Genomic DNA, 12,435 nt, shown 5'->3' on the forward strand with positions numbered 1-12,435 from the left:
TCGAGTGGCAGCTTATTGACAATGGATGCAGCAGTGTACTGCACACCTTTTTGCACAAGAGTTAAGGAAGTCCGATCCAAATGTAGGTTTGATTTCTGCCGAGTATTAATGTTCGATGCAATTCATGTTGTGTCACGTGGCTGGCCAAGCCATTCGCTTGAACTGTCCAGTATGCTCTTCAAACCAGTGCTGAACAACTGAGATCCCTCATCCACAAAAATTCCATTCTTTCTTGGGAACATGAAGTCCGTGAATGGCTGAAAAAGGTCTCCCATTAGCCGTACACATCCAGTTCCAGTCAATGATGTGTTCAGTTGTAGCAGACGAACCCGTTCATTCCATTTCAGCACAGCGCACACCATCATGGAGGAAGCAGGAGCTTGCACAGTGCCTTGTTGACTTTCATGTTCTCGGCACATTATTGACTTTCTAAATCTGGGAGTAATGAATTCCCTAACGATTTCCGAGATGCAATGTCCAGTGCATCTAGCTCCAACTAGCATTCCGCATTCAAAGTGTGTTTACTGTAGGACACATGGACCCTTCGCTCCATTTCATGACTCTTGATTGTGTTTCATGTACGATAAAATTAATTATACCATAAAGCGAATGAATTTCTGAACATTTCTCTTAAATATCGAGTGATCAAAAAGTCAGTATAAATTTGAAACCACGGAATAATGTAGATAGAGAGGTAAAAATTGACACACATGCTTAGAATGACATGGGGTTTTATTAGAACCGAAGTGCAGGATGGCGCTCCACCCCATATTGCTAGACGCGTGAAAGATCTCTGGCGGGCGTCGTTTGGTAATGATCGTGTGCTCATCCGCCACTTTCGTCATGCTTGGTCTCCCAGGTCCCCAGACCTCAGTCCGTGCGATTATTGGCTTTGGGGTTACCTGAAGTCGCAAGTGTCGTGATCGACCGACATCTCTAGGGATGCTGAAAGACACCATCCGACGCCAATGCCGCACCGTAACTCCGGACATGCTTTACAGTGCTGATAACAACATTATTCCTCGACTACAGCCATTGTTGAGGATTGATGGTGGACATATTGAGCATTTCCTGTAAAGAACATCATCTTTGCTTTGTCTTACTTCGTTATCCTAATTATTGCTATTCTGATCAGATGAAGCGCCATCTGTCGGACATGTTTTGAACTTTTGTATTTTTTTGGTTCTAATAAAACCCCATGTGATTCCAAGCATGTGTGTCAATTTGTACCTTTCTGTCTACATTATTCCGTGATTTATTCAGTTTTCAAATTTATACTGACTTTTTCATCACCCGGTATGTTTACAAGTACACGTTTCAACGCCTATTACAATGAAAAGTGTAGCATCTCAACATGATTTAATATTACGCGAATTTGATAAGCGGACTACATTATAAACCTTTGACAGTAAGCAATACGTAATAGCTCGTAGCGACTCCACTTGACTCCCCAATTTCATGAACATCTTCCTCAGGAAAAGATCTTAAAAAGTTCCGTAGCAGTAATTGCGACAGAAAACTTGAATAAAACAGAATGTATCCAGATTATGACAAGTCATGCCGGTCAAGATCGGCATCGACGTTGTTAGTCAGTGGGAGGTAAATTAACGAGATGAAAATTCAGGCCAAGCGCATGCCTACCGTAAGAGATCTGGTCGATCAAACTGATTAAAGTAATTTACAAACGTTAAATATTCTCGTACATGTATAAAATACGAATGCGTCTAATATATTTCTCTCATTCCCATACACCAGTAGACATAGCCAACGTTATTTGCCTTATCCCAATTTTTCTTGAATCGATCCTCGCCAAGCACTTTCACAAACACCTAGACCGACACTACCCTCTCCCCATCACCTACTGTAGGTTCTGCTCCAACTTCCTCCGAAAATTAATTCCTATAACTAGTCAACTTTGCATGAAATAAACATAATAAGTGTCAGCGCTCACTCCACGTATCTCTAAAATTGGGAAAAGCCTTCAACAACACTGCCATTCCCTTGTTTTGCACCCAACTGCGGGTTCACCCCTTTCAGCTGTCCTACCACCTCTTCATACCTCTTGTAAGAGCCTGTTGTCTCCCATGCACGTACTCCAATATGCCTACGGCACTGCCCATCGCGCACTATCTTCTACACAACGATCTATTTAAGTGTACTTCAACAGTTTCGCTCCCTGCTACAAACAGTGGTAACACTTCAGCAACGATGAAAGAACTGAAGCACTAATCGTACACAAAAGCACTTTTCCAACCTCGTAACCCCGGCTTTGCAGTACACAACATTTCAACCTATCTGATGCGAACTCTGAACAATACTTGCTTTTAATCCCACCTTTTTGTTACATATAGGTTCCTACGCATCCTACCAATAAATCGAAACCTACCATTTACAGCACCGTCGAGACCGTTCCATTCTCCCTCCCTCTCCGCCTCTCCACCGTTCTTGCAGTGACTTTCCGGCAGCACGCTGTTATCAGTTACATGTAGATTACATTAATCTGAAATGTGATTTCATTTGCTATGTGTGCCAGTGAGGTTATGGATCGAATTACAATTCTGTACAGAAAGATACGTATATTTTGATGTGTACATTAAGTGATTTGTGTGCTTTGATCATATCATTAGGGCATTTACTTAAATTTTTGTTGGAAGTTTAGTTGTCTGGTACACAGAGCAAAGTGAAAAACACATCGCAGCGTAATTCCTTCATGTACACATGTTTACATCAATCCAAACAATCTTATCTGTTAAGATGAACTAGTTTCGATTGCTAAGATAGTAATGCACAGTGAAGATGAACCTTTTTCTATCTAGATGCATCTAGTCATGGCGCATGTTAGATACTATGATTATTTAATACAGACAATTTTTTTTGTTAAAGACAGTTTTTTCAATGAAACAAGCATTCAAAATCGGAGGAGTTTTTGAAGAAATGAATGTTATTAATTTCCAGCTTATTATTTAATAACATGTTACCATGTACTCTGGCATTAATGAAAATTTCTAATTGTTCATATAAGTCCATTTGGTGTTCCTTGTCCATTTTATGTAATATATGCAAATCATACCAATGGATAAATATGTGAAGCTTTATGCATTAGGCAAAGTCAAACAAACAGCTGCAGCAAAGGGCTATGATGACACACTTATTGGCACTCAGGAAAAAAAAACCGATTGCCACATGCACAATGAAAAAGAAAGCCACTGTTTGTGTACTATTCACAGGCAAATTCTCCTATAAAATACCAAACATTTTCAGACTGCACAATACTAACATTTCCTTGACAGCACATAAACTGCAACACACAGAGAGACACAACATGAACACACAGGCAGATAAACACACACAATCAGGCATTTATAAAATAGCATGCAGTACATGCACACTCCTATGTGTAGGCCAGACAGGGAGAGACTTCCAGAAAAGACAGAATCAAGTTAAAAATGCCCACCGCATAAACTACATCTATATGGATACTCTGCAAATCACATTTAAGTGCCTGGCAGCGGGTTCATCGAACCACCTTCACAACTATAATAAATCAGCAATAGATACACATATAAAAGCAATGACCATCCATTCCATGAATGATCTTCTTCTACTACATAAAATAAAAGTGGGACACCTAATGGACTTATATGAAGTACTGGAAATTTTCACTCATGTAATGAACATGTAACTCAAATGCACCTTGTGGTGGCAGCATGCTGCGAAAACAAGTTGTGCTAATGAAATGTTAATAAAAAGTGACTGAAGCAGTGGAAATATTTTCATAAAGTTATGGTATATGTGTTAATGATCGATACCATTATGAAAATTTTCAGAAGAACATCCCCTACAATTCATGGATCTGTTAATCCTTCAAGTCTTTCAAATTATCGTTTGCTTTTCTTCCTCTGCTGTCACTATAGTCGACTCACCATATTAAAAGTGGATGTATGAATAGGAAGACTATTGAAATAATAAAAATTACTTTAGTATTCAGAACTGCAATGGCAAAATTCTCTGAATGATTAGGCACTCAAGGTTTATAAGGTCATCTCATTTCTGATATCAGGTCTACAAACGAGGTTAAGGTGCAATGTATGGATGCTGTCATAGTTGTGAATACAGTGGCACAATTCCTAATGCTGACAACAATCTTCTTTCTTCACTCTTTTCATACCCTCCTTTGATGTTCCTAAAAGAAGTTAAATCCTCAGAAAAAATGTAACAGTAACACAAAATACAAAAAATAACACAAAATAGCGATATTATCTATTTGTTAAGCAACACAGCATTTCACAAAAGCAACAGAAAATAAGTGATCCACTGTTATAAAATAGATTACTAAGATACAGAGTAGTGAACTGTAATGCCAATGCAGAATTGTCTCTATATTAGAAATGAAAGTAATTTATTTTTATCTATCTATACCACTAGAAGAAGTATCTTTATTACAATAATTAACATGACTCAACTGAAACCAGTTGCTTCACAAAGATACTCGAGAGGCAATGCATAGTGAAATACAATAGATGGAAAAGGTTAGGCTCTGGTTTCTGAATGCAAAGTTCTGCACATTGTTTCCTCGACAGTAAACTAAAGATCTCGATGCTTACGAAGGGACTGTATGGCTTACCATGGGGAACATACTGAATATATGAATTTTCTTTCAGAAAAGACAGCAGTGGAGGAAGATTGAGTATGTCAACTGACCAACGGTGTAACCTGTGTAACTCTACACAGGTACACAGTTCTGCTCCTGCTGGAGATACACTATGTGATCAGAAGTATCCGGACACCCCCAAAAACATACGTTTTTCATATTGTGCAGCCACCTACTGCCAGGTACTCCACATCAGCGACCTCAGTAGTCATTAGACATCGTGAGAGAGCAGAATGGGGCGCTCCGCGGAACTCACGGACTTTGCACGTGGTCAGGTGACTGGGTGTCACTTGTGTCATACGTCTGTACCTGAGATTTCCACACTCCTTAACATCCCTAGGTCCACTATTTGCGATGTGACAGTGAAGTGGAAACGTGAAGGGACACGTACAGTGCAAAAGCATACAGACCGACCTCGTCTGTTGATTAACATATACAGCCGACAGTTCAAGAGGGTTGTAATGTTGTTGTTGTTGTTGTGGTCTTCAGTCCTGAGACTGGTTTGATGCAGCTCTCCATGTTACTCTATCCTGTGCAAGCTTCTTCATCTCCCAGTACCTACTGCAACCTACATCCTTCTGAATTTGCTTAGTGTATTCATCTCTTGGTCTCCCTCTACGATTTTTACCCTCCACGCTGCCCTCCAATGCTAAATTTGTGATCCCTTGATGCCTCAAAACATGTCCTACCAACCGATCCCTTCTTCTAGTCAAGTTGTGCCACAAACTTCTCCCCAATCCTATTCAATACCCCCTTATTAGTTACGTGATCTACCCACCTTATCTTCAGCATTCTTCTGTAGCACCACATTTCGAAAGCTTCTATTCTCTTCTTGTCCAAACCGGTTATCGTCCATGTTTCACTTCCATACATGGCTACATTCCATACAAATACTTTCAGAAACGACTTCCTGACACTTAAATCTATACTCGATGTTAACAAATTTCTCTTCTTCAGAAACGATTTCCTTGCCATTGCCAGTCTACATTTTATATCCTCTCTACTTCGACCATCATCAGTTATTTTACTCCCTAAATAGCAAAACTCCTTTACTACTTTAAGTGTCTCATTTCCTAATCTAATCCCCTCAGCATCACCCGATTTAATTTGACTGCATTCAATTATCCTCGTTTTGCTTTTGTTGATGTTCATCTTATATCCTCCTTTGAAGACACTATCCATTCCGTTCAACTGCTCTTCCAAGTCCTTTGCTGTCTCTGATAGAATTACAATGTCATCGGCGAACCTCAAAGTTTTTACTTCTTCTCCATGGATTTTAATACCTACTCCGAATTTTTCTTTTGTTTCCTTTACTGCTTGCTCAATATACAGATTGAATAACATCGGGGAGAGGCTACAACCCTGTCTCACTCCTTTCCCAACCACTGCTTCCCTTGCATGCCCCTCGACTCTTATAACTGCCATCTGGTTTCTGTACAAATTGTAAATAGCCTTTCGCTCCCTGTATTTTACCCCTGCCACCTTCAGAATTTGAAAGAGAGTATTCCAGTTAACGTTGTCAAAAGCTTTCTCTAAGTCTACAAATGCTAGAAACGTAGGTTTGCCTTTTCTTAATCTTTCTTCTAAGATAAGTCGTAAGGTTAGTATTGCCTCACGTGTTCCAATGTGTATTGCAAGAACTATAGAAGTTAAGCGGGAGGTGAGAAAACTTGGATTTCGTGGTCGAGCGGTTGCTCATAAGCTACACATCACGCTGGTAAATGTCAAACGACGCCTCGTATGGTGTAAAAGCGTAAACTTCATCAATTGAAGAGTCGGAAAACGTTGTGTGGAGTGACTAATCAGGGTACACATTGTGGCGATCCGATGGCAGGATGTGGGTATGGCGAATGCCCGGTGAACGTCATGTACCAGCGTGTGTAGTGCCAACAGTAAAATTCGGAGGCAGAGGTGTATGGTGTGGTACTGTCCATTATAATTATGCGGGCTGTTATGCCGTGGTCGGTTGATGAATTCTGTGGTGATTCCCACCGTTTCGTCTCCGACTGCGGGAGACATCTTCGAGGGGGTCCGTAGCTCTTTGGAAGGTCCAACACACCCACTGGCTGTTGGACCTTCCAGAGAGCTACGGACCCCCTTGAAGATGTCTCCCGCAGTCGGAGACGAAACGGTGGGAATCACCACAGAATTCATCAACCGACCACGGCATAACAGCCCGGATAATTATAATGGACATGACATTTCCGGCCGTGAAAGTCTACGTTTTAGTATGGTGTGGTACTGTTTATCATGGAGGGGGCTTGCACCCCTTGTGGTTTTGCGTGGCATTATCACAGCACAGGCCTTCATTGATATTTTAAGCAGCTTCTTGCTTCCCACTGTTGAAGAGCAATTCCGGGATGGGGATTTCATCTTTCAACACGATCGAGCACCTGTTCATAATGCACGGCCTGTGGCGGAGTGGTTACACGACAATAACATCCCCGTAATGGACTGGCCTGCAAAGAGTCATGACCTGAATCCTATAGAACACCTTTGGGATAATTTGAAACGCCGGCTTCGTGCCAGGCCTTACCGACCGACATATATACCTCTCCTCACTGCAGCACTCCATGAAGAATGGGTTACCATTCCCCAAGAAACATTCCAGCACCCGATTGACCGTATGCCTGCGAAAGTGGAAGCTGTCATCAAGGCTAAGCGTGGGCCAACACCATATTGAATTCCAGCATTACCGATAGAGAGCGCCCCGAACTTGCAAGTCATTTTCAGCCAGGTGTGCGGATACTTTTTATCACATAGTGTATTATGCTTCCGACCTATGAAATGACCTATCCAGCCAGTTATCCAGGTACTTATAACTGAGCGTAGCGTTAAAACCACGATGTAAATTGGCCTTATTAAAATTAACAAGACATTAACAATCTTGAAGAAGTGTTTACTAGCACAAAAATTTTTAGAAAGAAGTGGCAACTGAAACTCGAACCACTGAATTTTGTCACTTACCCACTGAGGCACACCAATATAAAGACTTATATTACTCTTAAATGAAGTCTTATGGAGAACGTGACCGAATTGCTCTACGTCAAAGCTGCATGTGCAAATATTCTTACCAATTTTTGGTGATTTTTTTGTAAATGAAAGACTCACAACTGATATGTGAATTTAGAAAAAAAGAAATTAATGTTAAGCTGAAGTCTGTGTTACATAACGATATCCATTTTATAAATAGATCATAGGAAATAAGTGCTCTGTTTATCAGTTATTCTATGCTACTCTGCTTGTCCGCCTTTCCATGCCTACTACTCTCCTTGAATTGATGACATGTTCTGCATCATTTTGTATTGTATCCACAAAACACGAAGTAACGGTTTTTGCACTCAAATGTAGTAACCACATGCAAAGAGATCTAACTGGTCAGAAACATTATTCAGAATGAGATAACACTTTGCAGTTTATTGGGTACATGTCAATATGAGGTGTCCAAAACATAGAACAACAGGATTGGATATGAAATTTGTTTCAGATTGATAAAGGAGCTAATTAGGTGAAAATTGAAAATAACAAACATAATGCTTAAGCAGATGTTGCTAAAATAATGTTTCGTTACAACTCTGTAAAATTATTAATAAAATCCCACAATCCAGATTAACATGTAGATCTAATCTGTCGAAATTACCAACTGAAATGTTCATAAACATTATGACTGCCGAAATTATCTAATCTGTCGAAATTACCAACTGAAATGTTCATAAACATTATGACTGCCGAAATTATAAAAGAAAAATTTTAATTGCCATATCATTTATTTATACAATTCTATATTGCTGATGTGATATAAATCTATATACTTCATTGGTTACTAAAATATACACGTGACTTACGGTAAATATTAATCTACAATGTAAGTCAGTAACTACATACAGATAAATCTTGCATTATTCATACAATTTCTCGTTATTACCTAAAGAACTTCAAAAACTAACTTTACTACTGAATAATTATAAATTCAGTCATACTTTCAATATTTTTTGCTGCTTAAATGCTAAGGTGTATGTAGATTCATCAGTAGTAACGTAACATATCGTTCCTTTATAAGTTGTTAAGTTGTAGAAGTCAGAGAATCACTGTTCTGGAGTCATACGTTTTGTCTGACCTCTCAGCAGACACATCTCTATTGTGGTTGCACCTATGGTTCAGCTATCTGCATCGCTGAGGTGTGCAAGCGATCCCTCCAACGGCAAGGTCCGTAGTTCATGAGGGAGGGGGGGGGGGGAAACTAATTGACTATCAAAGAAAGGCAGAAAAAACTAATCCAGATTTTATGGATGTTCATATCGAATTACAAAACGCGAAACATTACACACTTCCTAAAACATGTAATTCAATGATAGATGACAGTTAAAGGAAGATTAGTTGGGATCATAGATAATAAAACCATTAGCCAACTGTCGAAAATACATGTACACAAATTGCTAGTGCCCAATTACGTTGCCCGCATCTCGTGGTCGTGCGGTAGCGTTCTCGCTTCCCACGCCCGGGTTCCCGGGTTCGATTCCCGGCGGGGTCAGGGATTTTCTCTGCCTCGTGATGGCTGGGTGTTGTGTGCTGTCCTTAGGTTAGTTAGGTTTAAGTAGTTCTAAGTTCTAGGGGACTGATGACCTAAGATGTTAAGTCCCATAGTGCTCAGAGCCATTTGAACCCAATTACGTTAAAGATGTGCCTCATATAGCTGTATGTGTGTATGTGAGAGAGTGGTGGGGGAGGACGCTTACAGTGTCCAGATGACATCCAATGTAGAAGATCTTTAGTTCTGGTACTGTAGATGGACCTAAAATATCTTGGAACAGGCAATACCCAAAATCAGTATGCGAGAAAATATTGAAAACACGGAAAAAGGAGTGTGAGAGGTAAATCTTAACGTCCAATAGAAAACACAGCAGGGAGAAGTTATGTAATAATCAGTAGGGAGTTGGCAAAATTTGAATAATAATAATACATCTGTAAAAATCAGACAGAGTAACTGATGGAGAAACAGCAGATTTATTACTGAAGTTACAGTATTCAAACGAAGGTTACTCCCGACAAGTTGTTCTTACAGTGATTGTGAAGTTCAGTGAATACGTAATTTTGAGGGGGTGCTGAAAAGTGATGCCTCAGAATTTTTAATGTGAAAACTCTTCCAGTTTTTTAAATAAAAAAAGTTCTTAACATTCTATATCTTTATTCTTCATGTCTGCATACTTGCAATCGTCTGCCACTAGAGAGCTACGAATTGTAGTGTGTTAACATGGCAGTGTGTAACGTAACTACGTTACTGCGGCAGAAACAGCATTCTGTAACTGAGTTTCGAATTCGAAGATTTCTTTCACACATACCTCACGTTGCTAGACTACACAGGAGCGTTGCGACACCCGCAGCAATCTTACGCCTTGGGTTTAGTGTCATCGATAATTCTCACTACAATCCAGATTTGGCCTCATACGATTTTCATCTGTTTCGAAAACTTGAATAACACCTTCGAGGGCTTCACTCCGATAGTGAAGAAGCCATGCAAGCAGAGGTGAGGTTATGGCTCCGCCAAGAAAGTCAAACATTCTACAATGACGGTATCAACAAACTGGTCTCCGCCTGAGAAATGCGTTCATCGGCACGATGACTACGTTGAGAAATAAATATGTATAAATGAATAACAAAGATGTAGAATGTTAATAACGCTCGTTTTATTTAGAAGGTTCTAAGAGTTTTCACATAAAAAGTTCGGAAGCATTAATTTTCAGCACACCCTCGTAAATTTACTCAACTATCAGCTGGTTCTCGTTCTGAAAAACTATTTTTCGTCTTCAGTATTAAAACGAAATTGTGTTACCAAGGAATTCTTTAACACAGAGTATTTATAATCATAGTCAGCTGCACCAAAGCAGATTTCTTGTTGTGAGCAGCACGGAAGACACCACGAAAAGATGTTAGCATGTGTGAGGTAACAAGAGTAAAAAATACATCTTTCTCGGAATTCACAACGCGGCTGTGAGAAACCGCACTAAAAGAATTACATTGATTGATGGTGAATTGAATACGCCAAGAGTAAGTTGTGACATAGGAAAAAAAATGGCGTGCGGTGACTAATAAATAGCTTAGTGTGTTATAACTGACTTCCGTAAAAGTTAAAACAATATTACAAGCCAATATGAATTGCTAGGTTTGATTTTTAGGGGTGCAGCAGGGAGAATTATCGTGACGCTGTAACAGAAGGTACTGATGATGATAACGTTGAGCTGTCAGCCTAAAGTTTGTATTAGAGACTTGGCAACTGCATATTACTGCAAATTTAGTGGAAGTAGACAAGGAACTTGAAGAAAGGTGAATGATTAGAATTCGTCACCATGTATTTTGCCACATTAAAAATAGCATTCTTGCAAAGAAGTTATGGAAGTTGCAAGGAAAATTATGAAAAACGAGGAAATGATCAGTATCATTCAAGGGGCCCATCATTGTTGGTTTAATTTCTCAAATGTCAGTACAAACAGGGTAAAAGGAGGATAATAAAACAGCATTTCTTCCAGTACATAACAGTATCAGAAAAAGCTTTTATGACCAAAAGGCGGAGGTCACTGATATAAAACAACCCAAGGAGGGGATGTTGATACACATAGAAGTAGCTACGTGACAGTTCGCTAGCTTTTGAACCAATTATTGATGGTGATAATCACAGCCACAGTAAGAATACCGTAAAAACACTACGGAACTGCTGTCTCCAATTTTTAGAAGAGAGATAGGTGTAAAAAATATTTTGGGAGGAGCTGTCGTACTCATAGGCCTACTTACTTGGTGGTGTATGCTTCATAGTGATCGAAGGCGACAAGCTGTTTTAAAAATACGGGGTGTTTCAAAATGAACATAACGGTTTTAAGGCGTTATAGCATTTATTACGTTCAACTTACAATTGTAAATAATACACCAAATGAAAGAGCATCTCAAACATTTTTGTTTGTATACCTGTGCGCAATGGGAAGAACATGGAATTACAAAGAGTGACTGGAAAACGTGTTGAACGAGTTCGAGTGTTCCACACTTACAAGGGGAGGCCGCCAATTGTGAAATTCAGATTCGATTTTAATAAAAGCTCATGGCCAGAAGTGTAATGTGGCAAAGCACCAAGATGCACTTCTCAGCCGTTGTCGAGAAGGAATTTTCTACAGCGTCGTGGCGCAGCGGTAAGCGCTCGGGTTCGTAATCCGTAGGTCGCCGGATCGAATCTCGGGCCATGCAATTTTTTTTATTATTAGTTTTATATATATATATATATATATATATATATATATATATATATATACATAAAGTATTAATGAATTGCTTATGCATGTTGGTGAAGGCGGATCGCTCTCGAATTGTACCGCCTCTATTTTTCCGTTTTTTTAACAGGGTGTACCAAAGCTCTCCCGTTCGCACTGATTTTCGACAATGTTATAAGTTGCGCTAGGGACCGCATCTACCTTCTTTCGAAGTTAGCAGGCAACTACGCTGTTATGCGGCGGCTCGTTTCGGCCCATTCAACATCTGTCATTCAAGTGCAACGAGCGAGTAACGGAGTTTATATTTCATACCTGCCACAGCAAATTTGTGTTCGTGGGGTCTCTATTCTAATTCGAACGTTTGACTTACGCTATACGTATTCGTTTCGGAATATCGTTTCTACGTCTTCCGTTAACTATGCGTGGTTAACATTATGAAGACAATTAATAACATTTGTGAAATACAACTTTGTTTGCGGAAAACATGATGATGTTCGAAGTCGCCAGTTTTGCCACGACAAACGACTTTCA

General features: G+C 39.7%; 1 protein-coding gene across 1 annotated transcript in view; it reads left to right on the top strand.

Annotated features, from left to right (window-relative positions):
• The window catches only part of LOC124794934 (putative fatty acyl-CoA reductase CG5065), a 466,122-nt gene that overhangs the window by 341,627 nt on the left and 112,060 nt on the right, over positions 1-12,435 (top strand). The window lies entirely within an intron of this gene.

This window comes from Schistocerca piceifrons, chromosome 4 (genome assembly GCF_021461385.2).
Source record: "Schistocerca piceifrons isolate TAMUIC-IGC-003096 chromosome 4, iqSchPice1.1, whole genome shotgun sequence".
Lineage (NCBI taxonomy): Eukaryota > Metazoa > Arthropoda > Insecta > Orthoptera > Acrididae > Schistocerca > Schistocerca piceifrons.